Source organism: Crocuta crocuta, unplaced genomic scaffold, assembly GCF_008692635.1.
Source record: "Crocuta crocuta isolate KB4526 unplaced genomic scaffold, BGI_CrCroc_1.0 scaffold107, whole genome shotgun sequence".
NCBI lineage: Eukaryota > Metazoa > Chordata > Mammalia > Carnivora > Hyaenidae > Crocuta > Crocuta crocuta.
This window is the reverse complement of record NW_027531877.1, coordinates 2,015,735-2,028,194: the sequence shown is the minus strand read 5'-3', so window position 1 is coordinate 2,028,194 and position 12,460 is coordinate 2,015,735. Positions and strand designations below refer to the sequence as shown.

The following is a 12,460-nucleotide window of genomic DNA, read 5'->3' as shown; positions in this document are numbered from 1 at the left end:
ATGCAGTCTCTGTGAATAAACTAGCAGCCATTAACTTGTACATTTTAAAAGTGTGAATCATATGGTATGTGAATTATATCTCAATAAGGCTATGTAAATGTGGCAATATAGCTGGTGGGAACACAAATTAAGACTATGAAGTCACTCCATACCTATTAGAACAGTTAAAATGAAAAATAGTGACAATACCAAATACTGTAAGGATGTGGAGAAATGGGATCTTTCATCTAATGCTGTAGGAATGTGAAGTGGTGTAGCCATTCTGGAAAAGAATTTTTGGTGCTTTCTTAAAAGAAAACTACCCATGCCCATGCCATGCAACCCAACAACCAACTTCCTTGGGCATTTACCCCAGAGAAATGAAAACTTACATCCAAAAGAATCCTGTATATTATTGTCCATAGCAGCTTTATTTGTAATTTCCCAAAACTAAAAATCCTTTCAAAAGGACAATTTGCTTAATCAAACTGTAGTACCACCATATGATAGACTATTACTCAGCCATAAACACTAGTGGGCTACTGATATGGGCAGATGTCAAGGGTATTATGCTGAGTGAAAAATGCCAATCTTAAAAGGTCACCTACTATATGAGTCTATTTATATAACATTCTCAGAATGTCAAAATTGTAGAGATGGGGAATGGGTTAGTGGTTGCCAGGGATTAGCGATGGTGGAGGGATAGGGATGAGAGTAAGCATGAAGGCGTGGCATAAGGAAAATCTGTGGGGATGAGATAATTCTGAGTCAGGACTCCTTACACCAACCTATACATGAAACAAATTACATGGATCTGTACCTTGTACCAGTGCTATTTTTGTGATTTTTATATTGTGCTGCAGTTATACAAGATGTAATCATTGGAAAGAACTAGATGAAATGTACCCAGGAATGTCTCTGTACTATCTTTGAAACTTTCTGTGGATCTATAATTATTCCAAAGTAAGAGGTTAAATATATGCATGCATGTATGTATTTATGCATTTATGTGCATATATATGGCAATATACATACATTGCCATAAATACATGTATTTACATATGACAGTGCAGCTGGTAGATAATAACTTAAAATTAACCTATTTATTTAGGGTCTATGTATAAATGTACAAGAAGTGCAGGAAAATTCATTAAAATTAAGCATATTGCTCCTCCCTCCTCTTGGATAACAATATCCAAGATAAGAGTCAAGAGAAATGAGTCATCCTCTGAAGAAGTTGTAGGAGCTTAGATGCCTTCTCTACATTGAAAATGTGTGCAGGGGTGCTTGGGTGGCTCAGTCGGTTAAGCTTCTGACTCATGGTTTTCAGCTCAGGTGATGATCTCACAGTTTGTGGGATTGAGCCCTGTATCAGGTTCTGTGCTGTGCTATGGAGCCTGCTTGAGATTCTGTCTTTCTTCCACTCCCCCCGCCAAAAGAAATAAAGTTTAAAAACTGTGTCCAAATAAATGATGACAAACATGACATGGTTCTTAAGTTTTGCCAGCCTATAAATACTCATCATAATAGTGGATTTTAGTTTCTAAAGATAACTGAATCGTGGCTCCAGTCCTCTAGTTTGGAGGAAACACTATGCTGCAGGACCCATGATCTCATTTCCCTCATAGCAATTTCCCCCTTTCAGGTTCTTGCCCGTGTGAAATCCCCTCTTCGTACACTCCATTGGGAAGTTGATTCCCATTCTTGGAGTAAATTCAAAACTTGTGGTTCAGAACATGCCAGCAGCTGCCAGAAGAGTCCTAATCTTTCGGTTCCTGGACCATTGTGAGAAAGGGTTTGTAGCCAAGGTAATCAGAGACTGACTGCACTTCTCAACACAAACCAGACAGCCAGGGTGGAGGGTTCCCCCTCGGACCTGGCTCAGCTTTTCTTCCACACAGACCAGTTTCTTTCACAAGGTCTCAGCTGTGTGAGCTTCATCTCTCACTAGTCGTTTCCCTCCCCTGCAGGAGTGGGGCAAAGCTCGGCAAACATAGCTGCCAGAGACAACTAATACTCCGTCTCTAAGGCCCTAGGGCCCACCAGGGCAGGATGGACTCAACAAAGAAGCCCTCACTCACCATATTGGAACCCACTTAACATCATCTTTCCATCTCTCATTATGATCCTTCTAGCCTTCCATACAACTTTGAACCCACCACCCAAACTCCCTGCTGTACTTCACATTGTCTATGTATTTTCTCTTTTCCCAGAAAACTCCTACAACACACGGCACAGTCCAATTACTAATGGTAACATCATTACGGACATCACCTTTTCACAAAACCTTACTATGCTCCAGGAATTTAAATGCAGCATTTAATTCAATCCTGACAGCCACCATCAAAGTTAGGCCCAATTAGTGTCCTGATTTTTCAAAGACACTAAAAGCAATGTCAGGTCTATATATTTCCAAAGTCTTTGTTTTTAATGTTGCCACTGTACAGTCTCCCTGTACTGAAGAGCTGGCATTTCCATGGTCCCTGTTGTGGCCATGAGACGCCTGGGCTGGAAGGCAGCGAAGTGACTCTCTTGCTAAATGGAATTTGCATGGTACATAGCCATCTGAGTTTCATTTTCTGATTTGTGAAAATTGAGAATGAAGATAAGGCCTGTCTCTCTAAAGTGTTGTGAGAGTTAAATGAGATAATGAAGCATTTAAAATATTCAGCATGATACCTGATTAACAAAGGACCCCAGCGAATGTCTGTTAAATGAATTAAGGAATAGGCCTGTAGAAATTAGCATCAATAGGGGACAGAAGAGACACGGAAAATGCCAAACAGTGAGTAATAGAAGATCAGTAGTATTCGCCTGTGTGATGCAGTAGAGACCTTCGGAAAAGAAAGCCCAGTGGCTCCCTTCCAGTTCTGCTGGCTGTTCTGTCTGTAGTTCAGTGCTAATAAGGCCACACCTGTGAGCAGTTCACTGTATTTGATTCCATAGGCACCAATAACGTCGTTGAGGCAGCCATTCAAAACACTGTTTTTGAGAGGGAGTAATCCAAAAATCCTTACATCTGAGGAGCTCTCTCTTTCTCTCCTGCTAGACACAGGGATAACTTTCCACAGAAAGCAAAAGTCGTAGGAGCCCTGACTCATATCTGGGCTGAGCCCAGCATTTCCATGTCATCACCCAGCTCTGGGACTTTGAGATTTTACCTCTAATAAAAGAGGAGAGAGCAGGGCGCCTGTGGGGCTCGGTCGGTTGAACATCCGACTTCAGCACAGGTCTTGATCTCACAGTCTGTGAGTTTGAGCCCTGCATCGGGCTATGTGCTGACAGCTCAGAGCCTGGAGCCTGCTTTGGATTCTGTGGTCTCCCTTTCTCTCACTGACCCTATCCCACTCACACTCTGTCTCTGTCTCTCTCAAAAATAAAATTAGAAAGGAAAAAAAAAGAGGGGAGAATATAGGGAGAAACCTCCAAGAAGCAGTTTATAAAGTCAAGTAGATTTTAAGTCAAAGAATAAAAAGAATACATCTCCGTTTTTAAAATTGTGCAAAATTTGGTTAACATGATACTGGTCTTATTTTTCTTCTTATTTTGCCACATACTCATGAAACCTTTGTTATGGTGCTAACCTCAGTATATGGACAGGTATTTGGGAATGACTGTAGTATATTATTTTGTTTCATAAAAACCCAGAAACAGTTATTAGTTTTAGTTTACAGAAGAAGAAACTAAGGAATATATAAGGAGATTTCCTAAGGCCCAATACATTAGACTGACTGGGTGGGCTCAGACCCAAAAGATTCAGTTTTAGGAAGTTCCCATGATGTAGTGCCAGGACGCTATGAGATGCTAAATAATTCATGAAAGCTTTTCAGAGCAAATTTTAATCCACAGTTATAAACTATAAATACATTTTAAAAATTGAAATTTCCATCAGTTATCTTTAGAGTTTTTCCACTCCCCCAAAACACAAATTACATAGTTAGATAAATCTAAAAGTATGGCTACTGATTTGTTATAAGGACAGTATATTTTTTAAATGTTTATTTATTTGAAAGAGAGAGAGAGAGCACACATGCAAGCAGGGGAGGGGCAGAGAGAGAGGGAGACGAAGATCTGAAGCGAGCTCTGTGCTGATAGCAGAGAGCCAGATTCGGGGCTTGAACTCACCAACTCTGAGGTCATGACATTACCCGAGGTCGGACACTTAACCAACTTAGCCACATCGGTGTCCCATAAGGATAATATTTTAATCTATATATAGTGCATGTGTGTGTATGTGCATGTATGTATGTATACATATATATATTCTCTCATACATATATTCTCTCATACATATATTCTCTCAAATATATAGAGAGAGACCATAACTTCATTATTTTCTCTGTCCAGCTTCCTTCCTTGCCCCTCCTTCTTTCCCCTAATGCATACTCCATGACAGCTCTACACAATGCCCCGAACTTTTATATACTCTGTTTACTATAGTCGGAAAGAGTTGAAGTGAGTAAAGTTTTTATATGTTTTTAGAAGTAAGCTGATAATGAAAATATCTTGGAAATGTTGCTAACTAAAATCCATACTTTACTGCGAGGTCCCAATATCATGGTAGAGTAGTTACCCCCCACCCCAGTTCTACCTGCTAAGACTGCTTAGCTCCTGAGTCTTTAGAATTATTGCCCTGAATATCCATCACTTTAAAGCAATGACTTGTGTCATCATACTTCTTGCAAAGAACGTTTTTTGATGGCCAGATGCCCTGCATGCAAACACTTGCTCTCACGGCACACATGTAGGTGAACCGGCTTCCAGCCAACTCCTTTCTTAGAAATAACCCGGAAGCAGAGCTCCCAAATGCACATCCCGCACACCGCTGTTCTCGAGGGTTTCAGTATGTGCACCCTTCTGCTTCCTGACTCCAAACAACAATAGAAACAACAACAAACACTTCATATTCAAATTTATTTAGTTAATGCTGGGTTATGTTATTTTTATATAGGCCTGCTCAGAGCCTCTATCTTACTGTTCATTAAGAATTGTCCAACTATGCTGAGTTTTTCAAATATGTTCAATGAAAGAGCCACCTTCTGCCACCCCCCTTTTTTTACAGGGTTCAGAGAGATAATTTTTTTAAATCCTATCTATGATTTTGTGGGGATGTGGCTTGGGAACTTATGCTTGAACATCAGTGTATAAGCCAGCATAACTTACCTGAGACCTTTCAGATTAGTAAAATTCTTACTAACTTTGCACCTAAAGTAAAGATAAATTGCAGATGTCTTTATTCTCCAAAACCAAGTCCAATTCCCTGGACCTAGGACTGAAGTATTTTTTCCCTTTCTGAGACCCAGAGCTACCTCCCTCCATATATTTATCTTTAGGGGTAATTATAAAAGTGAGAGTTTAGTAAAAGCTCAAAATATGCCAATAAGCAAGCTACATACAATGTTTTATTTAATCCTCTAGTCAGCGCAATGAAATTACTTTAATTATTGTCCCCATTTATGGACAAAGGATCTAAGTCTTGCTAGGTTAATGCATTTTTCAAGATCACTTGGATAATTATTGGAACCAAGGCACACCGTCTACAAAGCCAGCATTTTCACCACCTATTTCTTATCTGCTGTGTAAGTCTGAGCACCTACATGGATGTACTTTCTAAGTACTTTATCAAACTGACCTGGTAAAAAACCTTCATATGACTCTTTCCATCGAGGATAAGAAAAGTGTGTTGGAGGTTTCAGCCCCATTTTTTTATTTGAACAGAGACAGAAAAACGTCAAAAGGATCAAGACATCTGCAAGAGGGCAAAGGGGACTGATTGGATGTCGCACCCCAGACAAAAGCTGTGTCCATCTCATTCCTTTGTGAACTGCTCCACACTAGAAGGATCCTCAGGGAACACAAAAGACTCATGAAAAGAGAAGAGCAGGCCAGCTGACTGATAAAAAGCCTTCTCTGTGTTCTGTCCCTTGGACTTGGACCCTAGTGAATACCATTTGTTTGAATAATGATCACAACATAATAGATATGATGAGGTTGCCAAGAGCCCGTCCATTCAACTCTGCCTGGCTAAGGGAAAAAAAAGAAAGAAAAAGAATGAAAAAAACCACCCTGACGTGGCCATGACATGCTTCACTGGGCTCAGATTTCTCCAAACTGAAGTTTAAGCTGGAATCCCAAGATCTATCAGTTCTAAGGAATAAAGAAGTTGGCAGGCAGACAGGACCTCCTCCTCCTCTCCAAACAAAACAAAACAACCCAAGTTGGGTGGAGAGGACTGGTAACTACTTAGGAGCAATTATTAGAGCAGGAGACCTTTGTGACCCTCCCTTCCCGTTAGTCCCTACAGCTGGGAGTGGGGTAGTAATGGCTGATGTACTCTGCACAGGCAGAAGTATACAAGGGTAAGGAATAGGGTCTTTGGACTGAGGCTAAAGCCTAGCTCTCTTTTGCTCAGATTATGTGCTCTTGATCAAGTTAATATTGTTTCAATGAGACTTGGTTCCCATAGTTGAAAAAGTGGAGAAAATACAGCTGCTGAGTTCTATGAAAATTAAATGACTTACTGTACACTATCTAAGGACTGAGGAATGGAAAAATTTTGCTTGTCATAGGAAGCAGAATCGCTACCATCAAAACCATGGAGAATGCGTGATTTTCTTCGTTCTCTGCTCTAACCCAAGAGCCCTGAACTCTCCTCCTTGTTTTAGCCATAGACCGCATACAAGTTTTAAAAAGGAGAAGATAGTGCTTAAAATCCAGTCTAATAGATAATAAATGGAGATGCTGGTGGAGGCATTATGTGTTGAACTATTCGTGAGAATTACAGTCATCTCCAAGGAAGAGAAGGGGTGATTGTAGTGACTCTTTATATACCAAAATTCACAACTGTCCTCTGCGCCCTCTGAAACCTGATCTTCTAACTTACAGACGAATAAACGTACTTTCCTGGCCTCCAGCAGAGGGAACTCAGATCAGGACATTAAAGAATAAACGCTGGCTATTGTTCCCGCAGGTGGAAAGTGTTGATTGAAGTCCAGACTTCTCTGGACAGGAATGCTGTAAACCAAGTAGGAAAACCTGTGTCTCACAGTGTTTGCCAATTCCACTTTTCGCTTCATCCAATTCTGTAACCAAGGGAGCAACCAGATGGGGTAACGAACTTGCCCTGTGTACCTAGAAACATTACTTTCTGCTTAACAAGGACTTGATAAATGGAAACCACTTTATAAATTTAAGATATTACCAGTGGCGTGAGATGCTTCTTTCCAAGATGGGAAAAACTTAGAACCTGTATGGATTATAATCAAGGTGAGTCCAGGCTCTTATCCTCACATCCCCAAAATATCATCTAGCCTCCATCTGTTTAGCTCAGACTTTCATTTTCTTTAAATTCAATCTTCTTAATCTAGTTCCTAATTAACTTGTTATTCTCCAAAATGTATAAAAATGCATTCATGGTCTTCTTCCCTCCATTGCTCCTGCTGTAAGGGAGGGGAAGTTTTTCCCATCTACCATTCTAAGTTCTTGGCTGAGACCCCACACTTACCCGTACCCCCTACCCCCCATAAAAGATTGACAGGAGAAAAGCAAGCAGTTTAGTTACATGTGTACCTTCTGTATGTGTGGGAGATATCCAGTAAAACTGAGTAACTCACCATAATTAAATACGTCCAGCTAAAGACAATAGAAAGATGAGGAGGCCAGTTATGGGAAGTTTTCAAGTAAAGCACAGCAAACAAAGGTATGGTTATTATGCAGATTTAAGTCATTGCCTTGTCCACTGATGGGAGGTCCTAGAGATTTGGTCATCCCTTCCCCTGCTTCTTTGCACAGAGAGGGAGACACCCCTACAAATAGAGTTGTGTCAGTGTCTGTGTGTCTTCTGTGTCTGTAACCTCTCAAAAACAGTCAGCTCAATATAATCAATATGCCAAAGAGACGTGTTTTGAAGTGGCATATTTTGTTCCCTTTCATTCTCTTTTCACTCCTGCATTACCTCCCTTCTATAAAAGTAAACTCCATATCAAAAATATATCCCGGGTGCCTGGATGGCTCGGTCAGTTGAGCGTCTGACTTCAGCTCAGGTCATGATCTCATGGTTCATGAGTTCAAGCCTCCTCACTGCTGTCAGCACAGAGCCTGCTTCAGATCTTCTGTTCCCCTCTCTTCATGCCCCTCCCCCACTCATGCTATCTCCAGAATGAAAAAACATTAAAAAATATGTGTTTATACTTATATACCCAATATTCTAAAAAGGATTTGAGCAATCTTGTATGTATTTAAATTAACCCTATCTCCACTCCCCTCCCACCCTGCTTTCCTCCACTGCTCAGATTCTCAGGAATCTGAGAACAAAATGACCAGGTCACAGCAAAGAAACCCTCCCTCCTCTGCCCCTCCCCCCTCTGTCCCTCCCCCACTACTATGGGTTTGAAGGGAAAGGTTTGCAGTGCTCATGCTAAGAAGCCCCAGAGTATGTTGGGCTCCATGGGAATAAGCCAGGAAATTACAACAGAGGAAATGAGGAAATTAGATACAACTACCTAAATTCAACCAAAAGACAGCATTTGCTTATTAAGATCTGGACACGTAAGCCTCAGAAATTTTGTCTTGGCCTGATTTGGTCAATTAATAAAACTATTTTAGTTCACTCTTTTTTCATCTAGCTATAACTATCCACAAACTGAGACCACCCAGGGTGGTATTTCAAGAGAAGCTAATCCCCTAATTTTATTCTCAGTAGGAGGCCTTGAGAATTTAATCACAGGAGTCCAGAATCAAGAAGCACCTACAAATTAGCTCTTTCAGTTTTCATAAAAATCCTGGGACACAGGCAGGAACCAGGCTTACTGAGCCTGGCATCTACTCCTCCTCGCAAAGCTAGATGACCCACCGATAACCCTTCTGGTGGCTCCCTGTACAGATGGAGCAAGTCCTTTCTCCCAGGACAGACCTAGCTCCTTCTGCTTCTACCTTTATAAGGCAGGTCAGAGTCTGTCCTTGTGTTTAAACAAAATTATCAGGAATTATAAAATGATACAGGTGGAAAATTCTGTAGATGAAAAGCCAAACACAAAGCCTAATTCTATATTCCTCTGCTTTTGAAGATTAAAAAAAAAAATCACATATAATGATTATGGCAAGAAAAACACAAGATCCCAGTGGACTCCTGGAGAGGTGCCATTTATTGAGGAGAGAAGTGCATATGAAGATAAAAAAGAGGAGAAGCCAAGAATCTCATAAGGAAAGGGATATGGAGGGTCCAGAGGGGATGGTCTTGGAATGAAGGGAAGTTGAGGTCATCAAGATGGGGAGGCCATGGAAAAGGAGATTTGGGGAAGAGGAAGAACATGCTTGGCACCTAGACAGAAAACATAGAAAAAGAAGAAATAGGGAAAGTGGATTTTGTGCAGTTTTGTATATCTATTTATGATGTTAGTATATTTGTAAGAGAAATGAATGAACCTGCAAGCTGCTAATGGGTGAATAGAAGCTTTGCTGGGGCATCTGGTCACATTGGGTTATGGATCCCTTTTTTATTGAATGCTATAAAAAGTAAAAGTAGGGGGCACTTGGATGGCTCTGTCAGTTGACTGTCAGACTCTTGATTTCAGCCCAGGTCATGGTCTTGTGGTTTGTGAGTTCAAGCCACACAGTGGCTCTGTGGCTGACAATATGGACCCTGCTTGGGATTCTCTCTCTCCTCCTCTCTCTCTGCCCATTCCTGCTCTTGTGCACATGTGCTCTCTTTCAAAATATACTAATAAAACTTTTGTAAAAAAGTAAAAATGGATCCATTTTTCTCTCAAAATTCAGTGTCTTGGACTTCTAGGAGCACAAGAAGCCATTTAATGAAACTTCTTTTCTATTGTGATGGCAGATTCTGGTTTTTTTTTGGTGCAGTAGGAGGTGGGAATAGGAGATATGAGAAAAGAATGTTGTGTTTCTCCTTCAGCTAGCTTTTCTATGATGATCTGAGTCTGATTCAACTATACTTTCTTTGTTTTTAAATTTTTAATGTTTATTTATTTTAGAGAGACAGAGACAGAGTATGAGTGGAGGAGGGGCAGAGAGAAAGGGAGACACAGAATCCCAAGCAGGCTCCAGGCTCTGAGCTGTCAGCACAGAGCCTGACTCAGGGCAGTGAACCTATGGACCACGAGATCATGACCTGAGCCGAAGTCAGACGCTTAACTGGCTGAGCCAGACAGGGGCCCGTATTTATTTTTGAGAGAGACAGAGAGATAGAAAGAGAGAGATAGACTAAGACTGGGGGAAGGGTAGAAAGAGAAGGAGACAAAGAATCTGAAGCAGGCCATAGGCCCTATGCAGAACTGGAACTCATGAACCCGTGAACCGCAAGATCATGACCTGATGGGAAACCAGAGTTGGACACTTAATTGACTGAGCCAACCAGGCACCCCTACTTTCATATACCTATACATACGTAAAATTAATTTGTGCGACTAAATCCATATTTTGTGCTAAGAATTTTCAGGTTGTTATGAAATGAGACCTTTATAAGAACTACAGGGTGCCTGGGTGGCTCATTTGGTTAAGCATTCAACTGTTGATTTTGTCTCAGGTCATGATCTCACAGTAGTGAGTTCAAGCCCTGCATTGAGCTCCATGCTGGGCATGGAACCTACTTAAAAATAAAAAGAGGAGAGAGATAATTAAAGTTAAGACATTTAGAAACTTACCCAAAATTCATGACCAAAATTTAGAGACATGTTTTTGATTCCTAGATTGGAGTTTTTTCCACCACAGGTGTGTTTCTCAAAGTGCGGACCATAGACAGCAACACCAGTACCCCAGACCTCCTGAATCAGAATCTGCATTTTAAGAAGATAACCACATGAGTCATATGCCTACTTCAGTTTGGAAAGCTGGCATTTCCCCATATCACTTACTCTAACTGGGGAGCATTCATTTCTAGCTATAGTATTCTCTGGATATAAAATAGCTGAGAAAAGTTCTGCATGAAATTTGAAAAATTTATGTTGTTAAGACACCATATGGGATTAAAAAGTAAGCTACAAGGCAGTGTGTATGGAATAATTCCATTTTAAAATAAATTTTATATAAATAGGCACGTATATCCACACAGAAAGTAAAGACTAGAAGGATGTAGAAGAAAATGTTCTCTCTGGTGATGGGATTATGGACAATTTTGTCTTTTACTTTTTGAGTTTTCTTAAACACCTATTAATTTTTAAAAGTTAGGTTTTCCTGGTGATGTTCACTGAATCTGGCCAGAAAAGTAATGTACAGGAAATCATGAATTGGCATAAAAGAGAACGGAAGGTCACTGCTCAAGTTTTCTGGGGTTCCCACCAAGCACACAGGACTCACATAATCATTCTAATATATCAGGTGCTCCACTCCTTGCCAAAAAGGGGCTCCTTCTTCCAGCCCCCAGGGGGCAGCCCTGTGTGGGTTTACAAGCACCAGCTCTTCTCCCTAACAGCGTGAATAATCTGGCGTCTCCTTAGCCATAAGTCATCTACACAGAGGGTCTGAAACATTCTGGGCACTTTAACAACAACAACAAATATTATAGACAACGAGAGGTAATATTTTATAAATAGAGGCAAAATCCCCCAATAAACAGGAAAGAAACAGAACAGAAACCACCCACATGGTTCAGCCATAGCACAAAGGACTTTCTAGATTGACTGATATCTTGTGTTTGTGGAAAATGGGGAAGGTAGAAAGCATAAACAACAGAGACAGCAGACAAAGTTCAGACCCTTAAGCAAAGATCTAGTGCTGTTTCTTACTAGCTGTTCAAGTTTGGGCCAGGTACTTAACTGCTCTGTTCCTCTATTTCATCCCATTGTCAGCTTCCCAATCCTTGGCTTTGTGGATTCCGTGAGTGCTTTGAATGCGCTAGTTTCCCGGTTGGGCTAGTCTAAGGAAAAGCACTTCTGTGTGTCTTGTCTATTCTCAACTCTCTACTGCAACACTATCCCTTGTGACACCAGATGTGTGAAATTTTCGCACATCAAGCAATTCTGCAATATGAGCTAGGCGTCCCATGATTTGAGATAGCATCGGATCCCACAGATTAAGGACCCAGTCCAACAAGGAAGCCCTCCTCACCATCAGATGCAGTTTGCAAGTACTAGTTTGTCACTTGTACTCATTTAAATTATTTATTTGGGCGTGGGGAGGGGGGGCGGTTGTTGAAGGAAAAGAGACAGACTCTGAAGCAGGCTCCTGGCTCACAATGGAGCCCCCCTTGAGGCTCAGTCCCATGACCCTGGGATCATGACCAGAGCCAAAATCAAGAGCTTAACCAACTGAGCCACCCAAGAACCCCTGTCACTTCTACTTCTGATTGACCTGCTATAAATTGGTGACTCCTACTACTTCCTCCTCAGGTTCCATTCATTTACTAGAGAGGCTCACAGAACTCAGGAAAACATTTCTTTATTAGATTACTAACTTAGTATAAAAAGTTCTGACTCAGGAATTATTCTAGAAGTATAATGGAATGTAGTTCTATCAGCCAGATGGA

General features: G+C 40.9%; 1 long non-coding RNA gene across 2 annotated transcripts in view; it reads right to left on the bottom strand.

Moving 5' to 3' along the window:
- LOC144239010 (uncharacterized) overlaps nucleotides 1–10,770 on the bottom strand; it is a 50,166-nt gene extending 39,396 nt beyond the window's left edge. For both annotated transcript variants that reach the window (XR_013337288.1, XR_013337287.1), the window contains exon 1: nucleotides 10,641–10,770. This is a non-coding gene — a long non-coding RNA (uncharacterized LOC144239010). The remainder of the gene's footprint in view (nucleotides 1–10,640) is intronic.
- Nucleotides 10,771–12,460: the final 1,690 nt, after the last annotated feature.